This window comes from Agrilus planipennis, unplaced genomic scaffold, assembly GCF_000699045.2.
Source record: "Agrilus planipennis isolate EAB-ADULT unplaced genomic scaffold, Apla_2.0 scaffold55, whole genome shotgun sequence".
In the NCBI taxonomy this organism is placed as follows: Eukaryota; Metazoa; Arthropoda; class Insecta; order Coleoptera; family Buprestidae; genus Agrilus; species Agrilus planipennis.
The window spans coordinates 899,346-911,145 of NW_020438918.1; the positions used below are offsets into that span (position 1 = coordinate 899,346).

General features: G+C 35.4%; 1 long non-coding RNA gene across 1 annotated transcript; it reads right to left on the bottom strand.

The window, feature by feature from the left end:
• Positions 1-1,619: 1,619 nt before the first annotated feature.
• Positions 1,620-6,161, bottom strand: LOC112904219. The gene is made up of 2 exons (XR_003230960.1): positions 4,102-6,161; positions 1,620-2,089 (listed from the first exon to the last, which is right to left on the bottom strand). It is a non-coding gene; the product is annotated as an uncharacterized LOC112904219 (long non-coding RNA).
• Between the last annotated feature and the right edge of the window lie 5,639 nt (positions 6,162-11,800).

Sequence of the window (11,800 nt, forward strand, 5' to 3'; positions counted from 1 at the left end):
TTATTAAAAAAATCATATTTAAGTTATTTAACTTAACTACCCCCGCCCCCGCTACAAGTTCCCGTCCCGGATTTAAAATAAAAAAATATGGTCACCTTAATAATACGCACATACATATTTTAGTTTGAACGTGCTTCTTATTAAGCAAAGAGAGAATGAAAACGAAAATGCTGCGGTACAGTTTGAGGGGTTGGATTGTCCCGAATTGCTACAGGGGTGCGTGCGAGCTTTCGTGTGTGCGTCAGCTGCGTCTACTCCGATAACGTGGTTTCGGAAGACTCGAAAGTTCCGAAACGGAAATTAAATTGCTACGAACAGTTCTCTCCCTTTCAGTACAAAGAAAAATAAATATAGTGGAATTTTTCGCATGCTATATGCTATGCAAAAAAAACGAATCCTTAAAATATTTTGCTTTCTGGTCATTCAAATTATAGGTCCCTACATGTAGTTATGTGAAATGGTCTTTTTCACTTTATTGTTGGTGTTATGTTGGTACTCATGTCTCTCACTTATACCGACAAGTTCGGCCACGTTGAATGTTCAATTAATTTTTGACAGCTGCTTTGCTTGCCAGTGATTCGGCTTGTCTTCGATTTTACCTATTCAAAAAAATGGTTTAAACCATCTACATCAAATTTTGTGTGAAAAACAGAATTAAATGCGCGGACGCATTTCGAATGTTGACTGTGGCATATGGTGAAGCTACCTTGGACCGAAGCTACGTTCATCGGTGGTATAGAGTGTTCTCAGAGTGCCGAAAGATGTGAACGAAGAAGAGCGTGCCGGACACACGAGACGAAAACTGATGAAGTGAAGAAAATAGTATTAACCAATCATCTAAATTAGAAAAGTTGCTGAGGACCTAAACATATCGATTGGTTCTTGTCATTCGATTTTTACCAATGATTTGGGCATGAGACGGGTCGCCGCGAAATTAGTACCAAAATTGCTCAATTTCGACCAAAAATAGCATCGCATGAACGTTACTAAGGAGCTGTTGGATTCTGTCCGCGACGACCCATATTTGCTCCAGGGGTTATAACTAGTGACGAATTATGGGTTTATGGTTATGACGTGGAAACCAAAGCTGAATCATCCCAATGGAAACCGCACGAGTCAAGACCGAAAAAAGCGTGTTAAGTTACGTCGAATGTGAAGATTTTGCTGACGTTGTTCTTCAAATGCAAGGGCGTGGTGCATCAAGAGAACAGTCAATAAGAAATATTACCTTCAAGTAATGCGCTATTTGCGCGAAGCAATCCGCCAGAAACGCGGGGATTTGTGGAAGAACAATAATTGGCTCTTGCACCATGATAACGCCCCTGCTCATACATTGTTGTTTGTGCGCGAATTTTGGCCAAAAACAACACACTAATAATACCGCAGCCAACGTATTCCCCAGATTTTTGGCCCCCTATGTTCCCGAAATTGAAGGACCCATGAAAGGACGACGCTACAGTACGATTGAGGAGATAAAGACGGCAGCGAATGAGGCGCTGAACAAGATCACAAAAAATGATTTTCCAGAATTGGAAAAAACGTTGGCACAAGTGTATAATATCTGGTGGGGATTACTTTGAAGGGGTCAAATTAGATATTCGTGAATAAATAAAAAATAATAAAAAAAGATACATTTTATTATATGCCAATGTTGTTTGCTGTGATGTTTGTACTTTTTTACGGCTTTTTCACAATATCGCACTTGTTTTTGATGCGCCTAAAATATTAATTTATTTGCCAATGTCGAAAAGTGAGAAAAAATTTCAAGAAGTTTTCAATTTTAATATCTACCTAATTTTACTTACAAAATGTTGTTGACGATCATTAACAGCAACTACCTATTTATTTATTATTTCAATGAACAACAATTACATAACTGTTATCGTATATTAAATATTAATGTATTATACAATTAACAATGTGTATCTACAAATAAGGTTTGATCCAATAAAAATATGTGGACCTAATGTTAGGTGGGAATTACATTATTGACAGTCTTTAGAGTTCACATTTTAGGGTGACGTTTAAAAAGTTTTGGAATTGCAATCTCGGTGATTTTGGCCAGTAGTACTGCGTGGGTTCTAGCTACCTGCTATTNACAGTGTTCGGAACCGTACGATAATTATCGTACACATACGATAATTTCATGCCTACGTACGATGTACGATATCATATTATTATCGTACGCAGATTGTACGATAATTTTCATGCATTCAAAATTTAGTTTATTCTTACCCTCTCAGACAATATCACGAAGACTTTTTTTTATTCGCGAATATTTCTTTTTCTTTCTGCTCACAGCGCTATAAACATTTTTGTTATAGGCAGTGTTAAATTTAAAAGAACGTGCCTGCAATAAAAGAACGTTATGTAGGTTTTTCCTCGGCAGGTAACATCCCTTCGTGTTGGTCACCAGATGGGTCGATGGTCTCCCCATCCACAATTTTGTGATTGTAGTCATGTAGTCACTAACCATAGCCTAAGGTCAAAAACACCCCACTAACATACCTCGACTGTCTATATCTTGTTATATTTATGTATTTTTCTATTATTGATTTTTAATTTAAAGGGTGGAGGTAGTTCAGGTCTGTCTTTTTACCCGATTAATACGAGTAATTTACTAATTATAGTGATTATTTTGAAAAGTACGATAATTTTGCTCCATGTACGATAATTCTACGCTACAGGTACGATAGTTTCCTCGCTTCAGGTTGTGAACACTGTTGTAGACGGTAGATTCTGTTGTTCTCATAGGTAACAAACTGCCTGTTTCGTTTAATAACGGCAATATGAACAGATGTGGACATTATTGAACAACGTTAATTGTAAAAGTGGCTGTTCCGGTAGATGGTAGAACATTATTTCTGTTTATGATCTAATAACAGGTTCCAAGTAACATCTGTTTAATGTTTGGAAGAAATAAAGAATCTAATTACTAACAGCACCCTATTCTCTTCGTATCCTACATCTAGAACGTTATTAATAGAACGATGGTGTACCAGTGGTAACTCTAAATTAAACTTATTTATAATAATCAAACTTCGAGCTGTTTCTAATATACTGCAATAATTTACCAGATCATAAATTAAATAATTAATAAGTCATCAGAAACTTCATTTTATTGTAATATTAGAATCTCATTCAAAACAACATGCTAATTTTATGTAGGTAGGTACCTGCAGTTAAATAATATTAAATACGGACCTAATAATTTACTGCCATTGGAACAATAAGCACTTAATTAACGACAAAATAATAACTATATATACTTACCTGTCGTCTATGTTGATTGTTACTTAACCAAAACTTTAAGATGTTAATTGTTTTTACGAAATAGGAAATGTTTTGGAATAGCTACCAGAAAAAGACCACTCAGAGAATAATTTTTTGTCAATTATAAATTCAATGAAATATGGAACCGGAACGCAGAAGAAATACAGAGGTAGCATAAAATTAATCGGTATAGGTACTACGACCTGAACTTCAAGACACAAATTCAATAAAAAAAAAAACGAAAATGCTTTAAAAAGAGAATTATGTGCTACTCCAAAAGAAAGAAAAAACTCATTGACTCGTGCATTTGTAACTTCAAATTCTCAAAAAGTACTGTTTTATTTTTAAGAGCTACTGAAAAAAGATACATTTTATAATATGCCAATGTTGTTTGCTGTGCTGTTTGTACTTTTTTACCACTTTTTCAGAATATCGCACTTGTCTTTGATGCGTCTAAAATATTAATTTTTTATCTGCCAATGTCGAAAAGTGAGAAAAAATTTCAAAAAGTTTTCAATTTTAATATCTACCTAATTTTACTTACAAAACGTTATTGATCATCATTAACAGCAACTACCTATTTATTTATTATTTCAATGAGCAGCAATTACATAACTGTTATCGTATATTAAATATTAATGTATTATACAATTAACAATGTGTATCTACAAATAAGGTTTGATCCAATAAAAATATGTGGACCTAATGTTAGGTGGGAATTACATTATTGACAGTCTTTAGAGTTCACATTTTAGGGTGACGTTTAAAAAGTTTTGGAATTGCAATCTCGGTGATTTTGGCCAGTAGTACTGCGTGGGTTCTAGCTACCTGCTATTCACTCCCAATGCACTAAACAAAATCTTTACCTGATGTGAGTAAATTTAAAAGATTCACCTTATATTCTCACAAAATGATGATAATAACTTGGATGTTTATGTCTGTTATGACATACTTTCACAATTTCACAGAACAAATGTTTTTAACGCCTATTTCTGTAAAGGAAAAGCATTTTACCTAGGCACCTACTAAATTAGTGAAATAGGATTTCTGCTTTAAATACTTTTTACTTCTTTATATCAACATTGGCATATAAAATATTAATATTCACTAATGATCCGTTTAGTAACAACTTTCGAATAAAATTTTATAAATAAAAAAATTTAGTAATACCATTTTTTTTTGCCTCACCATTAAACTCTCAACCAGGTACGAATTCCAAAAATGAATTTTTGCGAATATGGAAAGTATATCAAAGGCGTACAACATAGGAATGTGATGAATTATGTTAACGAGAAAATGAAGTGAATCCTCTAAATTAGTTACTTAGAAAATCACAGCTTACTTATCTATATTTAGTAGAATTTTCGAAAATAGTTTAAACAAAAATTCATCAAAATCGATATGAGGGTAAATGTTACGAGTCGGTCAAAGACACTGGCCACTAATCACTGAAAATCTAATTACAAACACTCGGTACGGGTAGCAAAGAACACCAATCTCCATTCCACTCGACCAATTGATGCAGTTGTTGGTATGCAGTCGTAGAACAAAACCGAAAACAAAACGAACACCACAAGAATATAAGGCATCTAAATAATTCCCGTCCGTAATCTCCTAAAAGCTTCGGTCGAACTGTTCTCAATGTGTGCGCACTGCTGTTGCTGTTGCCTAGGCGATGGGGGAGTATAGCGAGCAGAGGGGTACCCGCGGCAGACGGGCGGCTATGTAGCGGGCGAGTGGGCTGAAGCTGAAGCTGGGGAGAACTGCTGCCACGATTCGAGTAAGCCTTTGTACTTGTGAGGAGATGGATTGGATGACGGTTACGAGGAAAAGTGTAACGGGGAAAGGAGCGGTAAGGCGACGAACAACTTGGCGAGGGGCAACAGCTGAACAGCTGACTTGAACGATCTAAAGCGATGGACGAATGTAAACTCCACTGCCGAGCGGCATATAGCCCATAGCAGTGTTCCCAATTTTTTTTGCTACGGAACCCTTTTTGACCACTTTTTTTTAGCGGAACCCGTCACGACAAAAAAATACACTGACAATAGTTTTATGTCTAAGACACTTGACCCCTTATTGCGTACATGTCGTAAGCTGAAAAGCTCGCAAGGAATAAAGAAAATAATAAAATTCATCATTAAATTCGATCCAGAGGTTGATTCAAATTTGCATTCTTAATATCGGTCAAGTTTTCATACTCCAACTCTGTGAACATTGATGATTTAGTCTGATTCGCGAATGGATTCTGTACTCAGTGGCAATTCTGTAACTCCTCTGTTATATATTCTTTCAAGGATTTCTTGAGGTTCAATACCACATCTGAGGTTGCATATTACTGTTTATTTTCAAGAAATCTATTTAGAAGAGGAAAATGTTCATAACTTTTTTGTTCAACACATTCAATCCAGAAGTCAAATTCGTTTTTTATCGTTAAAGAAGATATTTTGTCTCTCCCTGTAAACGTGGTTATGATTCTTTACTGTAAGGACCTGCTGATTCCTTTGAGCTGATCCAAGTTTTTCTGTAGTTTCCTTTTCACCCATCTTATCTTTCTCTCACCATCCACCCATTCCCACGATTCCTAAAGGAGACTGAAGAAGTTTGCCGTCCTAGCCTCTGGCGTCCACCAACATTAGTAGCTAGTGGGAATAAATCAACAAAAAAAATATTTTTCAAATTCCAAACTTGCCACTTATAGACAGTAATGGGCAACTCGAAACTTCTAACTAGATACAGTAAGAATTCTGGTAAACTATTCTTGAAGAAATGTAGCTGCTGTAGATGTATAAGCATGGACACTTCACAAAATTCACTTCACTTCATTATCATTATGATTATTTAATCATAAAAAGACCACCCAGCAGCTAAACATTACATTCAGATAAACAATCACCATTATATGTAAGTAAATAAACTAAACAACAAGAACTGCTACCCTTTTAAGTGAAACTGTTGCTGATTATGCATTTTCTTACGTTAATTATTGTTTTTGTTAGATAATTGATAATGGAAAGGTATTTCGAAGTGCATATGGGTATGTAATAATTAAGTATGTAACTATAAACACCATTAAGTTTGTATTGGTTACGAACAGATTAGTATGAAAGCATGCTATTTGCTATCCAACAATGAACTGCCTTCACATGCAGAGCTTTTGCTTTTGAGATTTTCGAAAAAAAAACACATATTTGTTTATAGCTTCATTACTTCATACAGTGCTGTCTCTGCCAATTCTGTACTAAAAGATAGCGCTAGGAACCTTCACCAATTAGCATAGTGGTCGGGGTTATTGTTTTCACTTTTTACTATATCTGCCTGTAAGAGTATGAGTCCTATTATTTAGCGTTATCCATAATCACCTGAAGGTGATACAAAACTGTTTTACGGCATCTATTTAACTTTTTGGTAATTTGTGTATTAAAAAATCTTTTGAGTGTAATCTATACTAGGTAACATTATGCAGAACTCGGATTTTCGAAGTTCTTTTCTCATTAGACTTTTTACCTGTCTCCTCTTAAGTGTATGCACCTAGGTAGACCTTTCAATTTTGCAATTAACAACTTTTTATATTATTCAATTGTAGCCCATCTTTCTAAAATCGTGGAATTTAAGTCTGATATGACCTTCAAAAATAAAATTGCTCTTTCTCTGTCTTTCTCGTTCATTTCCGTCAATTCTTTGGGATTAGATGCCATAGTATGGGCGTAGAGCCAAGTTGTCGTTCTAAAAGACGAAAAGTAAACTAAAAAGAAAGGTCTCCTGCTAACTATACAGGCGGCAAGCTTGAAGGACGTTGGACTTGGACTTGGACTTTCCTAAGAAGTACGTGCCTTGAAACGGAAACATCATCTGCTTTAGCAGCGTATTATATCGCGTACCTGATCGTGAGTTACTAGTTAGTTGGTGAGTGAGGTACTAAATGCACGACTGTTTTGAACGTTTGCAACAGTTTATACGTTTATTGAACTTTGTAGTAACAGGTACTTCGACTATTTTTTTCGCTCTTCAACGCAACGCGCACATGTGGATATTATGGGTACTATTAACGTATAACAGTAGCCATCCACCTTTTCATTTCGACATGCACCTACATAAGAACTTATTTTTTCTCGACGAGTGTCCTTCTATCACTTCCTCTTCTTGTACTCTTGTGTAAAAGTTGTTCGTTTATTATTTATTATTTATTACAAAAATAAGCTAAAAAGAGAAGAAAAATATTAGGAAGGGAGTCAAATAGTGATGCACACTGTCACCGATCAACATCATTAAAAACAGCACAACTGTAGGGATAGATATACAGGGGCAAAAGATTAGTATGCTTAGATTTGCAGATGATATAGCAGTATTAGCATCTAGCAAGGAAGAGATAGCTTTAAATAAAATAAAAACGGTATTGTATGAAAATAAACAAGAGTAAAACAAAAATATTAGTATGCAAGGGAAGAAAAAGTAGAGAAAGAGCGAATTTAAAGATAGGAGACGAAAAATTAGAAAAAGTGACTAATTTTAACTATCTAGGAAGGCAGATAAGTCAGGGCGGCGAAGCAGTAGAGATATAAAGCAATGGATACTCGACCCTGCGCTATCCATTGCTTTATTGACTTACATTAGAGTAGAGATATAAAGCAATGGATACTCGACCCTGCGCTATCCATTGCTTTATATCTCTACTCTAATGTAAGTCAATAAAAATAGGTTTGTATGACACCTTCTCAGGCATGAGAGTCTAGTCAGAGACATATTAGAAGCAGAAACGGGAGTTAGGAGGAGTACAGGTAGACCCAGATTGGATTACTGTTCGCAAATAGTTAAGGATGTGGGTTGTTCTAGTTTTAGGGAAATGCGAAGATTAGCTCAGGATAGGAAAGAGTGGAAGTGCGTGATCAACCAATCTTAGGATTGACGACCTTATGATGATGATGGAAAAAAGCTCCAAATTTTATTTTGACACACACACAATCAATCTTCGGAGGTAATGAGAACAAAAATTTAAAATTTTTATTTCCACGGTTTCAGTGGAACTAATGATGGCTGCTGATAAAAAATTGTTATTGAAACATTATTGATAACTTAAAGTTAAGGTTTTTAGTCAATATTTTTTCAAAAATGAGATGAACGGGTTCAAGCTTTTCATTCAACGCTTTCATTGGTCTCTAGACAACGAATTCGGAGAAGGCAGTAAATGTTTGCAGGACAGATAGTATCTTTGATCAGCTGATAGGGGCCACTGACCTACTGACGATCAAAGCCGAACAGGAGATCGCAATCCACCGAAAATATTACGTTTCATTAATGTGTCTACCTTGGTCGGCTAGACGTTTTTTATATGATAGCTAGAGTTATTAGAGCTAAGACAGCTGTGAAGCGTGAACCAGTACTCAGAATTTTAATCTGGTGGCAACATTCCTTCCGACGGTCTTGGACTTTTATTACAAATCCTCTTACGGTCAGTGTATTGTATCAGCAAATTCATGGAAGAATATTTATTGCTATTGGTGCCTCATATAATTATCAGAGTAAACATTAGGAATCATTAGCAATATCGAAGAGTGATTAGTGTGGACAAAGATAGGTACTTGTGAAATATTCCTGGAAGTTTAGCGATTCCGAAAACAGCAGGATTATAGTTTCAATTTAACTAAAATGTACCCTACCTACTAATTAAAATATTTTTTGAAATAATGGGCTAATTATATTGATTTTTACGTTAAGAAATTATTGAAATGGCTTTTTTGTTTTAAGAGTGTAGGTATCCACTGTTTATCTTCTCTGAAAACAGCCTAGCTATGTCAACATTTACCGATTTTCATAAACATTAATGAATTTGTAAAGATATTCCAAACAGTAAAGACATCTTAAAATGTTTTTTCTTGTTAAAGATAATATTTAACCACCTCTCTAAGTGGATATCCCTATTTACATAGGTAGATATAGGTACCCAAAGTCTTGGAAGACTACTATTGGGCATCGAGTACAATTTTTGAAACCAGATTTAGTGAAGTCAACCTTAAATTAACGAATAGTCCTGAAATGGATTGCACCTTGAGTTTTAAATGTGGGTAAGGATGAGACCATGCATGTCGAAAAGCGTTTTATGTTTTTTAAACGGATTTGTATAGAATGTTAGCTTTTAGTGTTTTGACGAATTGATAATGGCTTTCGCAGCCAGTAGGTGAACTGATATTGTCCTGATTCAGATCTAAAGGCCGTTGTCGGTTGGACTGGTGAACTTCTTTCTTCAGAGGTCCTTCCATTTCCGATGGAATCCTCATCCGGCATCAGTTTTAGCGTTTTATTTACTTTACTTCGACATATTCTTCTTGCAAATGTAGCAAAAATTCTTTTTGATTTTCTTGCAAATGTAGGAAAATATTAATTTTACACACCCATTTAAAAGTGTGCAAAGGTACCTGAATGTATTTATGGGCTTTCAAAAGCACACGTAGGGCATGCTATTATTAATGACCTGAGTCACTAATGGTGCAAATGGTATGGAAGAAGATTACAAGTCCCTTTGTGCAAGCAACAAAATGAAACCCATGGTCGTATAGCAGTCAGCCATTTTTAATGATCGATTTTCAGTACCGTGACAAGGGTTCTGAAATGATTAGTATGTGCAACCCACCCCAAACGTTCTTCGAAGCAGCACACAGCAGCACCCCTGCTGAGCGGCGACGTACCAAGTTATTTTATCCCTTAAGCGAACGCTCTATTCGGGTTTCGTTGGATCGAGGTCGTCCGGAACGTTTATTTCCGACCGTGGAATGCTCATGCTGCCTGCCAATTCTCCATGGAACGAATGTTTTTTTTTTTTTCGAAGGAAAAAGAAAGACGACGATGACGACCGACCATATGTCACTGGAACAGTCAAGTCATCATGATGATAGTTCTAGGGGCTTTTTTGTTACACGTCTAGGTAAGGACCAACTATAGTTTATGCAGAGAATGTGATGGTTAAACAGGATGATGAACAAATAACAAGTCCTTTGTAACACCTTAGTGGTTTGGAATGGAAAATTCAAAATAAAAGATTTTATTTCGTTCTTTAAGTACATCTAATCTAGGAGGAGTGAAAGGCGTTACAAAATGACGTGCTCATTACTGCGAGGTCTTATTCATTTTAAGTGGATATAACGGTTAGAAATGTTCTTGTACAGAATTTTTGAGCTGAAAACCTGAATTAGGTTGTGAGCTTTTACTGTGCTGACGTTATTATCCTTTATTGGATAAAGGCGTAGATGCTCAACTGGCTCGTTAGTGCAGGCAAAAATAATGTACGCATAATGAATTCCGGTTGCTCCAAATCAGCAAAGGATTAGGAAGCCGTTAATTAACAAATTCTTCTTTACAGTACATTATGTAGTACGGCTGAAACTATATATACGTATATGTATGTGTAGTGCGTCCAAATCTATAAACAGTAGGTTGAGAATAAAAATATATGTATACAGAAGTCCAACAAACATTTTGGAGGATATCTTCAAGATTTTAGCTCTATTTTTGAAGATGCTGAATTGAGATAAGAAAAAACGTTTCTTTATGTGTCGTTTATAGACCCTTAAATCCACAAAATTTAAACAACCCTGAATAATTTTGATGAGATGTGTAGTCACTTGAGTTAAGAAACGAATGGCGTTCAATCTTCAGCTAACATTCACCAAGGCATTTGCTCTAAAATTGTCGGTGGTGATGGTCGAAAAGTATCAATTCTATTACAAGTATCTCCACATTTTTTGTAGTGGATGGTTTTCCATAAAATGCTACTGTTTCTGTTAAAAATATTTGATGTAAGTGTCTACAAAGTATCTCATGAGGCTAACAGTCTTTCCTGACTTTATCCCATTATAAATATAACGTGGTATGTGTTCCCTAAACATTGGGTTCCTTGGAATACGTACAAATGCAAATGTTATTCACCTCACTAAGCATCTTATCCAAATTTCATTTTACCGCGACTGAAGTCTTCCCGATTGTAACATCACGAAGCCAATATAAAAGTTAACGAATCCGTCAAAACTCGAAATTGGATTATTGGCCTCGTATATCCCTTTTGTTCGAGCATTGGTCATCGATCTTTGTCTGTCGCTAGAGCCCTTATTTCGTTAGTTTGTCTTTCTTTTTTTCGTGACTTGCATGTCAAAAAGTCGATACCTAAAAAATAACGCACATGTGGCACATTTCCCTTGGGTATGGAATTGCGGCTTGAGTAATTTATATACATATATTTCTCAGTATCAGGACTGCATGCAAACTATGATGAGCAGCAGTTCTTTTCGATGGACTGATTTATGACTTATTTTGCGATTTTGATTTGTTTTTTTAACGAAAAGCATCTTTTCCCACCTGGGAATTATCCGTATCATTTTATATTCGATAAGTACATGTTCTGATTTTTTGTTGATGTGATTGACAAAAAATTTTGTAATTTTAGAAAAATAATAAAATAAAAGTTTCTAATTTATATACTTAGTTTTTCTGTCAAGAGTTGTAATTTAAGAGATAGAAGGAATTGAATTCCTTTTCA